We start from the raw sequence: 15,093 nt of genomic DNA on the forward strand, positions 1-15,093 counted from the left end.
GGGAAAGGATCATTACAGACTGAGATCAGCTGAGGGAGAGGCGCACAGGGCAGCGTCCAGGAGAAGTGTCACGTGTGCAGTTTTTGTTGTCTCCTCCCGATGGGAGACAGGACAGCTTTCCTCTCCCAGCATCCATGAGTGATGCAACACAGAGTATCGCTGGTCAGGGAAGTTCACCCAAGTGCAGGGTCCGAGTTTGTAGGGGGCACTGTCATGTGGGCACAGTTGACTGACTCGTGGGATTGCCCACAACGTCGACCTCCGTCTCCAAGTGCACTGATCCCACGTGACCCAAAGCCCCCACCTCAGACCATGTCGTGGGTCTTTCTGGCCCCCATCCCAAGTCATCCCACTGGACTCTCCAGTGCAACCCAAGGCCTCCCGGCAAACAAAGACCCTCCTATCCGGCATGCATCTCTGAGATTACCTCCCAGAAGTGGGAGACGAAGACCACACCTGTTTTTGGACAAGGGGAAACTCTACTTACTATGCAGTGTCCTGGTCCGTTTCCTCCAGGAAATGGCAAAGTGCAAAAGGGCAGGAACTAGAACCAGCTTTGTCTCCCAGGGCCAGAGATTTTGTTGCATGCAAAGAATGGGACTACTGAAAAAGGAAATTCTTCTAGGTTGAAGTATTTGGGTCATCGTCATAGACGGCATGGATGGGGATCTGCCTTTAGGGCTGTCCCCTGAGCCCTTGTTGGAAGAGAAGCCTCTTCCTCTCCATATGATGGCCACTGTTCTGGAATGAATGTTGAAGCCCCCAGAACCCGTCTGTTGAAATCCTAACCCCCAAGGTGTTGATATTAGGAGCACGGGGGCCTCTGCACAGCGATCAGGTCTTAAAGGTGGAACCTTTGTGAATGACCATTCGTGCCGTTATAAAAGAACCCAAGAGAACTTTCTTGCCTTCTTACTGCTAAGTGAGAGTCCCCCGAGATGTCGATCATTTCCAAGCCAAGGAGAAACATCTCCCCTGAACCTGACCTTCCTGCCACGTTGATCGTGGACTTCCCAGCCTCCTGAACTTCCCAGAAATCAATCTCTGTCGATAAGCCACCCAGCCTGTGGCGGAATGAGGCCACACTGGGCGGTCCCCACCATGCCCAGCCTCTCCTGAGCTCACAGGGCCACTTCTCAACAGCAACCCCACAAAAGAGCTCACTTAAAAAAAGGGGGGGGGCTTTCGGTTTCCTGAGAGCAGAAAACGCCCACCCAGGGACAGAGACAGGGCTCCTCCCAGGGTCACCTCCTCTGGCCAAGTGGCTTTGGACAAATCACAACCTCTCTGGGCCTCCATTCCAGTGGCTGGACTAGAATCACCTTTCTGAGGCCATGGGGTAACGTGTTACTGGTGGCACGGGTGACACTCAGTGGGTGTCAGCGCTGTGAGGGGTCTGCGTCCTTCGAGCTCTGTGCCGTGTTCCTCATCACCTGTCCCCCTGGCTGATGTCTCCATGTAATGAGGTCGCAGCCACAAGGCTCAGGCTCAACAGCTTCCGCAGTAACAGTGTTCCCCTAAAATGCATTTCATCACTGATTTTTAAAAGTAATTTTTAAAACACCATGTTTAAATATACAAAAAATACACCATCTTAACCAATTTTTAGCATCCAATTCAGTGAGATTAAGTATACTCAACATTGGGGGTGCCTGGGTGGCTCAGTGGGTTAAGCCGCTGCCTTCGGCTCAGGTCATGATCTCAGGGTCCTGGGATCGAGTCCCGCATCAGGCTCTCTGCTCAGCAGGGAGCCTGCTTCCCTCTCTCTCTCTCTCTGCCTGCCTCTCTGTCTACTTGTGATCTCTCTCTGTCAAATAAATAAAATGAAATCTTAAAACAAAAAAGTATACTCAACATTGTTGTGTAGCCAATCACCTCCATCCATCTCCAGAACTTTCCATCTTCTGAAACTGAAACTTTGTCCCCATGCAACACCAACTCGCCTTCCCCTCCCCCAGCCGCTGGCACCCACCATCTTCTTCCTGTCTCTTTGGATCTGTTACCCTACATACTTCGTAGAAGTGGAATCACACGGCATTTTTCCTTTTGTAACTGGCTTATTTCACTCAGCACAGTGTCTTCAAGACTCATTCGTGTTGTGTCAGACTTTCCTTCCTTTTTGAGGCTGAATAATATTTTATCGTATGGATAAATGATAATGTTTTGTTTATTCATTCACCCACGGTTGGACAACAGGGTTGTTCCCACCTGCCGGATACTGTGAACAATGCTGCTATGAGCGTGGGTGCTTAGTTATTCTTTTGAGACCTTCCTCTCGGTTCTTTTGGGGAAACACCCAGAAGTAGATTCTTGGACCATATGATGATTCTGTTTTGAGTTCTTCCAGGAGCCGCCATACTGTTTCCCATCGTGGCCATTATCACATCTGTTTTTACTGTTCTCTTGTACATAAGAGCAAGTGGTGCTGGCTGCCGTGTATGATAATAGTAGAAAATTGTCTTCGAGAGGCTTCCTTAGATGAAATGGTGAACCCACTAAAGTAAAATTAAAAGTCTGCTTAAAAAATCTGGGTGTTGAGGCATACCCCAGCTGCTCTGACTTCGCTTCAGGTGGACTCGTGGGCTGAGTAGGAAATTTCAGGGTGGGCTTGTTTCTGTTCTTTGCTTTCAATGTGTTTTCTTTTGCTAATGGTACAAACACTTCTGTTTTATCCTGCTGTGAATCTGGAACAAACCTTCAGCAAGGGGGTGGACTGGAGGATTTTTCTGACATTCTTTCTGGTGATCTTGTGCATTCCATCTTTGCGATGTTTCCCAGAGATACTTGCTGGCCTGTCATTAAAAACACAAACTCACGCAGACTTTGTAGCAGTCACATATCCTGGGAGCTGCTGGCATGTTAAAACCCCTTTTTGCCAGGATAATAGCTAGAGAGATCGCAGCTAATAGAACCAGTCCCAGCTGTCTCCATGGTAACAATGTACCCTATCAATGTCACCTTCATCCCGCCAAGAACATGGTTCATAGGACCAGTCCCAGTTGTCTCCATGGTAACATTGTACCCTATCAAAATCACCTTCATCCCTCCAAGGACGTGGTTGCACAGAGATCAAGGTAGAGCCAGGAGGGGGAAAGATACCAGTATGTTTTTAATCTCCACTTAAACAGTTTCCATCTCTGTAGATCAAGCTAACAATATTTAAAAGCAGAAAGGCTCATAATGGGCAGCATTTCCAAACAGAGTAACACGGAGCAATGGCCTCAAATGTACAGGCAAGAACATTCTCCTGACCACATGATGAGTCAGAACAGGCTTCATGTATGGTCTCAAGAGCAGACACTATTAGGAATCATACTCTGAAAAAAAAAATTGCATTATGATGGAAAGAAATCTGAACATAAGCTATAGCCACCAGGATCTAATGCCCGGGATCCACTAAGTATCAATCATAAATACCATCAGCGAATGGGCAGGATTTCACATTGGCAGCAACTTCGGCTGTCATTTGGGGTCACCTCAAAGCCCTCGCTACAGAACATAAGGTCCAGGATGTAAATTCATCATTGACAACAAATAATGACTCTCGCTGACTCTTCAGCCTACTGTAACAGGATACCATAGGCTGGATGGCTTATAAACAACAGAAATTTCTCTCTAAGACCTGAATTCTGGGAAATAGAAGATCAAGGCATCAGCAGATTTGATTCCTGCTTCATTTCCTTTTTTAAAAAGTATTTTTATTGTGTCCTTGCATGGTGGAAAGAAGGCAAAGGGGAGCTCCCTGGTATCACAGATCCCATTCATGAGGGCTCTCCCCGCCAAGATCTAATCACCTTCCAAAAGCCCTACCTCCTGATACCATCACGGGGGGGGGGGGTGGTTCTGGATCTCAATATATGAATTTTGAAGGGACACATTCAGATAATAACATTGACTGAGTGTGTAGCACATGCCAGGCACCTGAGAGGTGGTAGGGAACAAGAGGGACAGACCCCTACTTCTTTGGACCTTCATCCAGTGGGGAAGATGGCAGAGACAACATCAGTGTACTAGGGAGGAAGGCAAAGCTGGGCACGAGGCTATAGAGTGATCTCAAGAGTAGTCAGGGAACACGTTTTTAAAAAGGTGATGCTGAGCAGAGCCCAGAATGAAGGGATGGAGCTGGGCAGATAAATGGGGGTGAAGAAAAAGCTTTCAAGCAGAAGAAACAGCAAGTGCAAATGTCCTGAGGTATGACTGCACTTGGTGTGCTTATGTTCAAGAAGAGCTTGGAACTACATGTGCAAGTCAGGGGAGAAGTAGAAGACTATTCGAGGGGGAGTTTTCAGGACACTTTGAATACTTTAGTGATTACTCAGTAATCTGTCCTGCCCTCATAGTCACCTGGAAAGCATTTAGCAGAGTTTTTTGTTGTTGTTGTTGCTTTTTTTTTTTTTTTAACCATTTAGCAGGTTTTGAGGGCCAAAGAAAAAGCCATCTTGTTTCCTTCCTCTAATACGTTGTATGCTGAAAATTCGTTTTCTTGGGTACTTACAGAACATAATGGAGAAAGGTTTTTTTGTTGTATTTTTTGTTGTTTTGTTTTATTTTTAGGCTAAAGCACATGGTCTCACTTAACTCATGTCACCTAAAAAAATCTCTTGCCTCCCGGCCCTAGTATCCTCTTGTGTAACTGACTAACCCAGAAGTCCCAGGATGATATGCTCCACAGAGGTGAACTCTGTAGAAGCCATTGCTGGGACAAGGAGGAGCGATGGTTAAGCCCTTGGGTTGAACCAGACTGCTTGGGCCTAACTTCACCTCCTACCACTTTCCTGTAAGATGGGAACAAGAAATAGCAGGAGTATCTATATGAACAAAATGGGAAATATTAATAAAGAGGTAGAAAACCTTGGGACACCTGGGTGGCTCAGTCAGCTAAGCCTCTGCCTTCAGCTTGGGTCATGGTCCCAGGGTCCTGGGATTGAGCCCTACATCAGACTCCCTGGTTGGCAGGGAGACTGCTTCTCCCTCTGCCTGCTTTCCCTCTGCTTGTGCTATCTCTCTCTCTTTCTCTCTCTCTTGCTGTCAAATAAATAAATAAAATCTCCTTGAAAAAAAAAAGTTGAGCAGCTAGAAGAAAGAATCGTCACAAATGAAGATAGAGACAATAGTAATTATTGAGTCTGAGGAACAGAAAGAAAGAAAAATGAAGAAAAGTAAACAGAACTGTAGGGACGTATGGGAAACCATCAAGTGGACCAACATACTCCTGTGGGAGTCCCAGAAGGAAAACATTTAGAGAAAGGGGCAGAGGTAACACCTGAAATAATGGTTGTAAACATCCCATATTTGATGGAAAAAAACATGAAGCTCAATAAACTCTCAACAGGGTGAACTCAGAGAGACCCACACCAAGACATACTATAACCAAACTTCTGAAAGCGAACCGCAGAATCTTGAAAGGAGCGAGCTAGAGCCAGAAGCAACTCATTGCATACAAAAGATTGTGCAGACCATGAGCCGATTTCTCATCAGAAGTTCTGGAGTGTCCTAACAGAGTCAAAGTACAAAACGAAGAAAACTGTCCACCAAGAATTCCACATCTGGCAAAACTGGCCTTCAAAAGTGAGAGAAGCTGGGCGCCTGGGTGGCTCAGTGGGTTAAGCTTCTGCCTTTGGCTCAGGTCACGATCTCAGGGTCCTGGGATGGAGCCCCGCATCGGGCTCTCTGCTCAGCGGGGAGCCTGCACCCCTCCACCCCCTCTGCCTGCCACTCTGCCTGCCTGTGATCTCTGTCTGTCCAATAAATAAATAAAATCTTTAAAAAAAAAAAGTGAGAGAGGAATTAAGACCTCCCCAGGCAACAAAAGCTAAGGCGGTTTGTCACCGGTGGACCGGCCTATAAGAACTGCTCCAGGGCATCCGGCAGGTGAAAGGACAGTAACTCAAAGCCACGCAGAGACATAAAGAGCCCAATAAAGGGGAATACACAGGAAATTATAAAATCTGCTATTCTTGTAACTTCAGTGTATCACTCTCCTGTTTATTTGCTCCATAATTTAAAAGACTAATGCATTCAAAAAAGTATTGGCTTGTGTTTTTGGACACACAGCGTTTGGAGATGTAATCTGGGGACAACGACAACCGAAAGAAGTGGCTTGGAGCCATGAAGGAGCACGGTGCCTGCTACTGTTCTCAGGGGGGTCAACCCCAGTCAGTGTTCTAACATCTGGATGACTCATGTTCTAGCCACCCAGGGGCCCCCACAATTGTGAGTTCCATGTGCATTTCACCACAATAAAAAAAAAAGTATATGAGTGGGTGCCTGGGTGACTCAGTTGGTTAAGCGTCTGCCTTCAGCTCAGGTTATGATCCTGGCATCCTAGGATCGAGCCCCGCAACAGGCTCCCTGCTCAGCGGGAAGCCTGCTTCTCCCTCTCCCACTTCCCTCTCTCACTGTGTGTGTCTCTCTCTCTTAAATAAATAAATAAAAGAACACGCTTCTGCTTCACTCTCTTTGAAAAGTGTTTTCAGAGAGGCAGAATGCCTAGATTAAAAAAAAATAAAAAGTATATGAGAAATTTTTTTTTTTAAAGAGCTATCAAGCCATGCAAAGACACAGAGAAACCCACTTAAGGGAAAGACCCCAGTCTGGAAACACTGTCCTGTATGATTCCAACTGCAGGACATTCTGAGAAAAGACAAAAGTTTAGAGGCAGTGAAATATCAGGAGTTGCTGGGAGGAGTAGGTGAAACAGTAGATTTTTCATGCAGTAAAACCGTTTTGTATGACTGTAAGGGTGGGTCCGTGCCATTGTTTTCAAAGCCCATAGAATTTCCAACACCAAGAGTGAGCCCTACCGTAAATTATGGGCTTTTATTAGAAACAATGTATCAATCTTGCTTCCTTCTTTATTCTTCATTCCATAGTAATGCAAGATGTTAGTAATTGGGCAAACGGGGATGGGCTGGGAACAGGGACATAGAAAATCTCCGTGTACGTCCTGGTTAATTTTCATGTAGAATTGAAACTGCTCAGGGTGCCTGGGTGGCTCAGTCGTTAGCCATCTGCCTTCAGCTCAGGTCATGATCCCAGAGTGCTGGGGCTCCCTGCTCAGCGGGAAGTCTGCTTCTCCCTCACCCACTCCCCCTGCTTGCATTCCCTCTCTCATTGTGTCTCTCTCTGTCAAATAATGGATAAAATCTTGAAAAAAAATTAAAACTGCTCTGTAAAATAAAGTCTATGAATTTCCACACCTGCATCTGAATCCACTGGGGAGCCCTGCACACGCATGAGAAGCCCCTCACCTCCATGGAGTCACTCTCTGGGTGGGTCCCTCAGACCAAAAAGAAACCCCACAATTCCCAGGCCATTCATTCCCCATTCGCCTCAGACCCTGGTTTCTGATTGAACCAGACAAAAGCATTGTTGGGCAAAAAGATGTTAGAATTGCGCTGATGGGAAATCAGAACTCGGGGCTGCTCTTTCCCCCTGCTGCCCCTACTGCCAGGCTCATCTCTACAGATGGCAGATCAACCTGGCTCATCAGTTAGCAAACTTTTGGGGGGACCAAGCCCCATAAATGCTGAAAAAAAAAATTTCCAAGGAAGACAACTAGGCATGAAACCCGGGTTTTTATTCCAAAGGAAGCAAGTCCAGCTTTCCCCTCCAAGTCATTTTCCTGATCAGCCCTAGTGCAAGGCAAAGACCAGATCAGCCCCAGCGTGGGGAACAGCGCCTTGGAACAGAGGGGGAAATGGTTGGCGCCAACCTGGTGAGAGAGAAAGGGGAATCTGGCTCCCTCTGGTGGTCACCGTGCGCCACACACTCATCCGATGGTGAGGTCACCAGCATGTCCTTCAGCAGGTGCCTAAATAAACATAGGGTGGTCATCCAAATAGTGAAACACACACACACATATGCAGAGAGAGAGGGAATCTATAGAGACAATAAAAAGATCAAGGGTTGGGGGGAGGAGGGATGAATAGGCGGGGCCCAGCTGAGTTTTAAGATACTGACGGGGTGCCTGGGTGGCGCAGTCATTCATTATCTGCCTTTGGCTCAGGTCATGATCCCTGAGTCCTGGAATCAGGTCCCTGCATCGGGCTCCCTGCTCAGTGGGGAGCCTGCTTCTCCCTCTCCCACTCCTCTGCTTGTGTTCCCTCTCTCGCTGTCTCTCTCTCTCTCTGCCAAATAAATAAAAATATTTTAAAAATTAAAAAAAAAAAGATTAAAAAGACACTGAAACTATTCTGTACCATATAAATGGATACGGGACATTATACCTTTGGCAAACCCATAGCCTGTACAGCACCGAGAGTGAACCCTAATGTCAACTGTGGGCTTCAGTTAATAATAATAATAATGTACGAGTGTTGCTTTATCCATAATAATCAGTTACTAATCCAAGGTCTTAGCGACAGAGGAAACTAGGGAGTGGAGGGGGTCTGTGAGGATCCCTCCTGAGTGAAAAACACTCAGTTTTTCTGTAAACCTAAAGCTGATGTCAATTTTTTTCCTGATGTTTATTTAAAAAAAAAAAACTTTATTTGAGGCATGACTCCTATAAAAACCAATACAAAAAGACAAATGCCACATGAGACAAGTTATAGGAGTTCCCTAAGGAGTCACATCCGTGGGACAGGTAGTAGATGGTGGGAGCCAGGTGCTGGGGAAACGGGAAATGGGGAGTTTAGTGTTTAGTGGGGACAGTTTGTGGGAAGATGCAGCATTCTGGAGGTAGGTGGTGATGACGGTCACACCGCACGAAAGTGCTTAATGCCTCTGACCTGTGTGCTTTCAAATGGCGAAGATGGGGGGAGGCGCCTGGTGCTTCAGTTAAGCATTGGACTCGATTTCTGTGAGATCGAGCCCCACATTAGACATCACATGAGGCGAGTAGCCTGCTTGAGATTCTCTCCCTCTCCCTCTGTGCTGCTTCCCCCCTCTAAAAATATAAATAAATAAATAAATAAAATGGCTCTGATGGTAAATCTTATGCGATGTTGTATTATACCACAATTTTTTGAGAAATGCTTTGAGGGGGGCGCCTGGGTGCTCAGTGGGTTAAAGCCTCTGCCTTCGGTTCAGGTCATGATCCCAGGGTCCTGGGATCGAGCCCCGCATCAGGCTCTCTGCTCCACGGGGAGCCTGCCTCCCTTCCTCTCTCTCTGCCTGCCTCTCTGCCTACTTGTGATTTCTGTCTGTCAAATAAATAAAATCTTTTAAAAAATGCTTTGAGGGAGAAAAAAGATCACATAAATTCTTTGAAGACACTGCTTTCTAAAGTTAGTGTGGGAAAAACCTTTCTAACTATGGCTCTAAAACTACAAGATTACATATTGATAAATTCAACTACATAAAGAAATTTTTTTGTGTCCAAAATGAACAACTCACCAGGAAAAATATTTACAACTCAGTCCCGAGGGAAAGACCTCACATGCTGATATGAAGACGTCTAAACAGTCAGTTAAGATTAGCAACCAAAGAGGGAGAGGGGCAGAGGATGTGATCAGGAACTTTCAAGAAAGCCAAACTAAACCAAACCCCCAAGCAAAAATGGCTTTTCAACCATCAGAAGATGCTCAACCTCACTCATAAATGAAATACAAATTAGTGGGCACCTGGGTGGCTCAGTGGGTTAAAGCCTCGGCCTTCTGCTCAGGTCATGATCTCAGGGTCCTGGGATCGAGCCCCGCATCGGGCTCTCTGCTCAGTGGGGAGCCTGCTTCCTCCTCTCTCTCTGCCTGCCTCTCTGCCTATTTGTGATCTCTGTCTGTGAAATAGATAAATAAAATCTTAAAAAAAGAAATACAAATGCTGCGATTGCAAGCCATCAATTGGTGAAAATCCAAAATCCAGGGGCACCTGGGTGGCTCAGTGGGTTAAAGCCTCTGCCTTCGGCTCAGGTCATGATCCCAGGGTCCTGGGATCGAGCCCCGCATTGGGCTCTCTGCTCAGCAGGGAGCCTGCTTCCTCCTCTCTCTGACTCCCTCTCTGCCTACTTGTAATCTCTGTCTGTCAAATAAATAAATAAAATTTAAAAAAAAAAAAGAATACTCTATCCTTTAAAAAAAAAAAAAAAGAAAGAAAAGAAAATCCAAAATCCATTTTTCAACCACCCATTTGGTGAAAAGGCAAAAGTTTGATAACACCGTCCACAGCGGAGGCGGTGCGACGCCGCGACGCCGGGCAGGTGCTCACACCGTTGCTGGGAGGGGTCGTGGGCCGAGCCCTGCAGGCAGCAAATGACAATAATGCCCCAAATGACAAACGCACACACTTGCGTGTGGGGGAAAATACACATAACATAAAACTTAGCACGTGAGCCTTTTTTTTTTTTTTTAAGATTTTATTTATTTGACAGAGAGCACAAGCAGGCAGAGAGAGAGGAGGAAGCAGGCTCCCCGCTGAGCAGAGAGCCCGATGTGGGGCCTGATCCCAAGACCCTGAGATCATAACCTGAGCCGAAGGCAGAGGCTTTAACCCACTGAGCCACCCAGGTGCCCCATGTGAGCCTCTTTTTAAGTGTCCGGGTCAGTGGTATCAACCACGTTCACATCGTGCAGTCACCCCCACCCTCCGTCTCTGAACTCTCCATCTTCCCAGACTGAAACTCTAGACAGACAGAGATCACAAGTAGGCAGAGAGGGGGAAGCAGCTCCCCACTGAGCAGAGATCCCGATGCGGGGCTCGATCCCAGGACCCCGAGATCATGACCTGAGCAGAGGGCAGAGGCTTTAACCCACTGAGCCACCCACGTGCCCCTTAATTTGTATTTCTTTTACGAGTGAGGTTGAGCATCTTCTGATGGGTTATTACACTGAGGTCTCGTCTCCCCCCTCCCCCCACACCCTGGCTCCCACCCTCACACTTCCTGTCTTCACGACCTTGACTCTACTCGAAACACCTCGCACACAGTATCTGCCCTTTGGCGACCGGCTTACTTCACTTTGCATGATGTCCTCCAGGCCCCTGCATGTTGTAGCAGGTGTCCGAGCTGCCTTGCTTTGCGAGGCTGAATCCTATTCCGCCGGGTGGATGGACCACCGTGTCTTCACCCCTGTCTCTGCAGACGGACCCTCGCCTCCCCTCCGGCTTCAGCTGTTGGGAATCGCGCTGCGAACACAGGTGAGCACAGCAGGCCGAGTCCCTGCTTTCAATGCCGAGTGGGATTTCCGGGTCCTGTGATCTTCCCACACTTCACCTTCTCGGGAACCCACCCAAATGTTTCCACAGCAGCCCGGCCATGTGCCATTGCTCCCGGCCGTGCACAGGGCTCCCACATTTCTCCGCCCCTGCGCTAACACTTAGTGTTTTCTGGATATTCCGGCCACCATTGTTGCCTCACGGACACAGCTCCTGGCTTCAGTGTTTCCACACTGGCACCCTGCAGCAAATATTCCCTTGATGGAGGTCCTCCAGGAAATACAGCCCCAAAACCCGCTTCCAAAAATCCAGCCTTTGCTGTTGGGCTCGGTAAGCCCCACTAAAAGATGGGGAGTTTGTGGGCTGTTCGCTCGTACATCGTGGGTCCGGGAGAGCTCTTGCATGATCATTTGGACTCTGGAAAGTCTCTTTCAAATAATAGAGCTTTTGGTGCCTGGACCCAAATTCCCACGTAACATGTCTGCCAAGGGGATGTTAAAAAGACAGCCTAGGGCCCCAAATGGTGTCACTTAGGTTAAGTCAGTAAACTGAGTCAGTAAACTAAGAGTTAAGATCTAACCCTAACTGCTGTTCAGCACCTCCAGAAATGTCGCCTCAGCCATTTCCTGGTCACACTAGGAAATTTACTGATAGACTCCTTCCATCCCCCTTAAAAGGATGACCATTCCAGGGCACCTGAGTGGCTCAGTGGGTTAAGCCTCTGCTTTCGGTTCAGGTCATGATCCCAGGGTCCTGGGATTGAGCCCCGCATTGGGCTCTCTGCTCAGTGGGGAGCCTGCCCCCCCACACTGCCTGCCTCTCTGCCTACTTGTGATCTTTGTCAAATAAATAAATAAAATCTTTAAAAAAAGGGGGGGTGACCTTGCCTAAAACAATGCATTCGTTGATATTTTACTTTTTTTCCCCATTCCCTCTGTTTTTTTTTTAAATAACTTTTTTTAAGATTGATTTGTTTATTTGAGAGAGAGAGAGCACACATCCAGAGAGTGTGTGTGCAAGTGGGGGAGGGGTGCAGGGGGAGACTGTTGTAGCAGACACCCCGCTGAGCAGGGAGCCCAGCCCAGGGCTCAATCCCAGGAACCTGAGATGAGATCGTGACCTGACCCAAAACCCAGAGTCAGACACTTCACTAACTGAACCACCCAAGTGACTGCTTTCTCCCCCTTTAAAACCCGTTCCTTCTCTGTAAGCCCTTGGCAGCTCTCCCCTACTTGCTAGATGGGAAGCTGCCCACTTCATGAATCAATTAATAAAGCCAATTAGACCTTTAACATTTATTCGTTTGAATTTTTGCTAGTTAACAGGGGTAAAGGTAGTTTCACACTTGTCTTGAGCTCCAAACTGACTCCCCAGCACCCCTGAACTTGGGCAGTGCTGAGCAGGCAGTGGCTGACCTCGTCACCTGAAAAATGTAAGGCCACCCAGCTACTTGCTCTCTGACCCTCTCTCCGTTTGGTTTGATGCTCTCTCTCTTGCTACGCAGAATTTCAGAGACACAAAACAGGCGCATCTGAGTGGCTCATTCGGTTACCAGTCCACCTAATGGCTTGGGCTCAGGTCCTGATCTCATGGGTCGTAGGATCGAGCCCAGAGTCAGGCTCCCTGCTTGCGTGCTCGCTCACTCTCTCAAACAGATAAATCAACAGATCTTCTTAAAAAAGAAAATAAAAGAGCTGGCTCTTTACAAATATTCTCCAAGTGCTCACGTGCAGCCCCCCCAAGGCGGGAACCCTGTGCAGAGTTCCTGACTCTCGGGCTGTTACCTCCTCTCTCGGCTGTTGATAACCAGCTAAATCACTGTTGTCCGCATGTTTGGGTGTTTTTCCCTTTGAATTTTTGTTTACTTGATGCTGTCTGCACATCGTTTTCTTTTGAGAGAAGGTATTAGGCCAGAAGGAGCCAAATCCCCACCTTGCCTTGCTGGTGTCCCTGTGCTGTTCAGGGGGACGAAGAGAGGCGCATGAATCTGGGTCATTCACCCTCTCTTCCATGGAGTCCCCGCTGTGTACCCCGCAGCCCGAATCCATACGTGCGACCTCACCCCCGAGGTGATGGATCAGGAGGTGGGATTTGCAGGACGCTTCTGTCCCCAGCCTGGAGCCCTCATGAACGGGCTGAGCGCTCTTATAAGAGACCCCAGACAGCTCCGCAGACAGGGCCCAGCAAGAAGGCTACAGTTCAGCCAGCCGAGCCAGCGCTCAGATCCCAGACCTCGGCTTCCAGAACCGTGAGAAACAAATGTTTGTTTGATCAACTACCCGGTCCGTGGTGTTTTGTCGGGGCCGCTGGACCAAGCAGAGACCGAACCCCAGCAGCACAGGACAGTCCACACTTGACCTATATCTGACTGTTGGACGTTTAATCATTTGCCTCGGACAGTCTGGGTGTCCCCCTGGGGTACACAGCTTCTCTGGGAGAGCTGCCCGTGCGCTCGTGGCAGCTGCGGTGAGGACGCCCGGGTCCCTGGGGCCACCTTCCCACTCAGTGGTCAAGGACAGCTCGCGGTTGTGTCTCCGTGATGGCCACTGTTGTCACACTAACCTCAGCCAGTCTGATGACGGTGACATGGCATTTCTGTTGGGATCCCCTTCCTGCTGTTCCCAGCAGTCTCGGGTCAGCGTGGGTACTCGGCTGAGACCACAGCTTCCGGTCTCCGCTGTGTCATCGGGGCCCTCCCCAGAGGCTGGGAACTCGGGCTCTCAAGGGCCTTTCCGTCAGCAGCCGCTCAAATGCTTAAGATCAATCACTGAACCAGCCTTTTGAAAGAAGTCTGATTAAGGAACTAACGTTTCTTACTGTACCCTAGCCAGTGATGTCCCACCATTGGGGTTTCCACCAAACAGTTTCCTTGACTAGACTTTTCTTGTTCCATTGAACTCTAACTTCCTGCCTTTGATGTTGTTAAAAACCAAGAATACATTTTTTTAAGATTATTTATTTATTTATTTATTTGACACAGAGAGAGAAATCACAAGTAGGCAGAGAAGCAGGCAGAGGGATGGGGGGGAGCGGACTCCCCACTGAGCAGAGAGCCCCATGCGGGTCTCTATCCCAGGACCCTGAGACCATGACCAGAGCTGAAGGCAGAGGCTTAGCCCATGGAGCCACTCAGGCACCCACCCAAGGGGCCTCTGGTAAAAGTTGAGGAGAATACATAGACTCAGGGGCCTGGCAGAATGGGACCTAATTTCTTCTACTAATTTCTTTTTTTGTTTTTTAAAGATTTTATTTATTTATTTGACAGACAGAGATCACAAGTAGGCAGAGAGAGAGAGAGAGGAGGAAGCAGGCTCCCCACTAAGCAGAGAGCCCGATGTGGGGCTCGATCCCAGGACCCTGGGATCATGACCCGAGCTGAAGGCAGAGGCTTTAACCCACTGAGCCACCCAGGTGCCCCTTCTTCTACTAATTTCTGTATTTGTTAATTTAATATAGCGGGCATATTGCCTTGGGGGAAGAGGAGAGTTCAAACAACGTTTGGGAGAGAGGATAGCAAAGAAATTCTCTTACGAAAATGTTCAGAGCAGCCCTGTTCCTAAGAGCCCAGCGGTGGAAACAACCCAGATATGTGGTTTTGGGATGAGCGAGGAAATCAAACATGGTAGATCCATACAATGGAATATTATTCATCCGTAAAAAGGAAGGAAATCCTGACCCTTGCTACAACATGGATGAACCCCAAAACACTAGGCTAATAAAAGAGGTTGGACACCCAAAAGTCATAGCGTGTACGAGTCTGTGTATATGGCATATATACATTTTTATATATATATATATATATGTATATATATATGTACATATATATATACATATATATATATGTCTCCTGAGCTCCGAATAAGGTGGACAGACAAAAGCATCGGGCTGCATTTGGAGGCCCCTAGTGACGTCATTGATTCCGACCTGGATCAAAAATCCTTAGAAGGGGGGCACTTGGCATCACCTGGGGAGATTTACAAACTGTGGTTGCCTGGGACCCAG

The sequence above is a fragment of the Mustela putorius genome, unplaced genomic scaffold, assembly GCF_011764305.1.
Source record: "Mustela putorius furo isolate JIRA1106 unplaced genomic scaffold, ASM1176430v1.1 tig00000095_pilon_pilon_pilon, whole genome shotgun sequence".
In the NCBI taxonomy this organism is placed as follows: domain Eukaryota; kingdom Metazoa; phylum Chordata; class Mammalia; order Carnivora; family Mustelidae; genus Mustela; species Mustela putorius.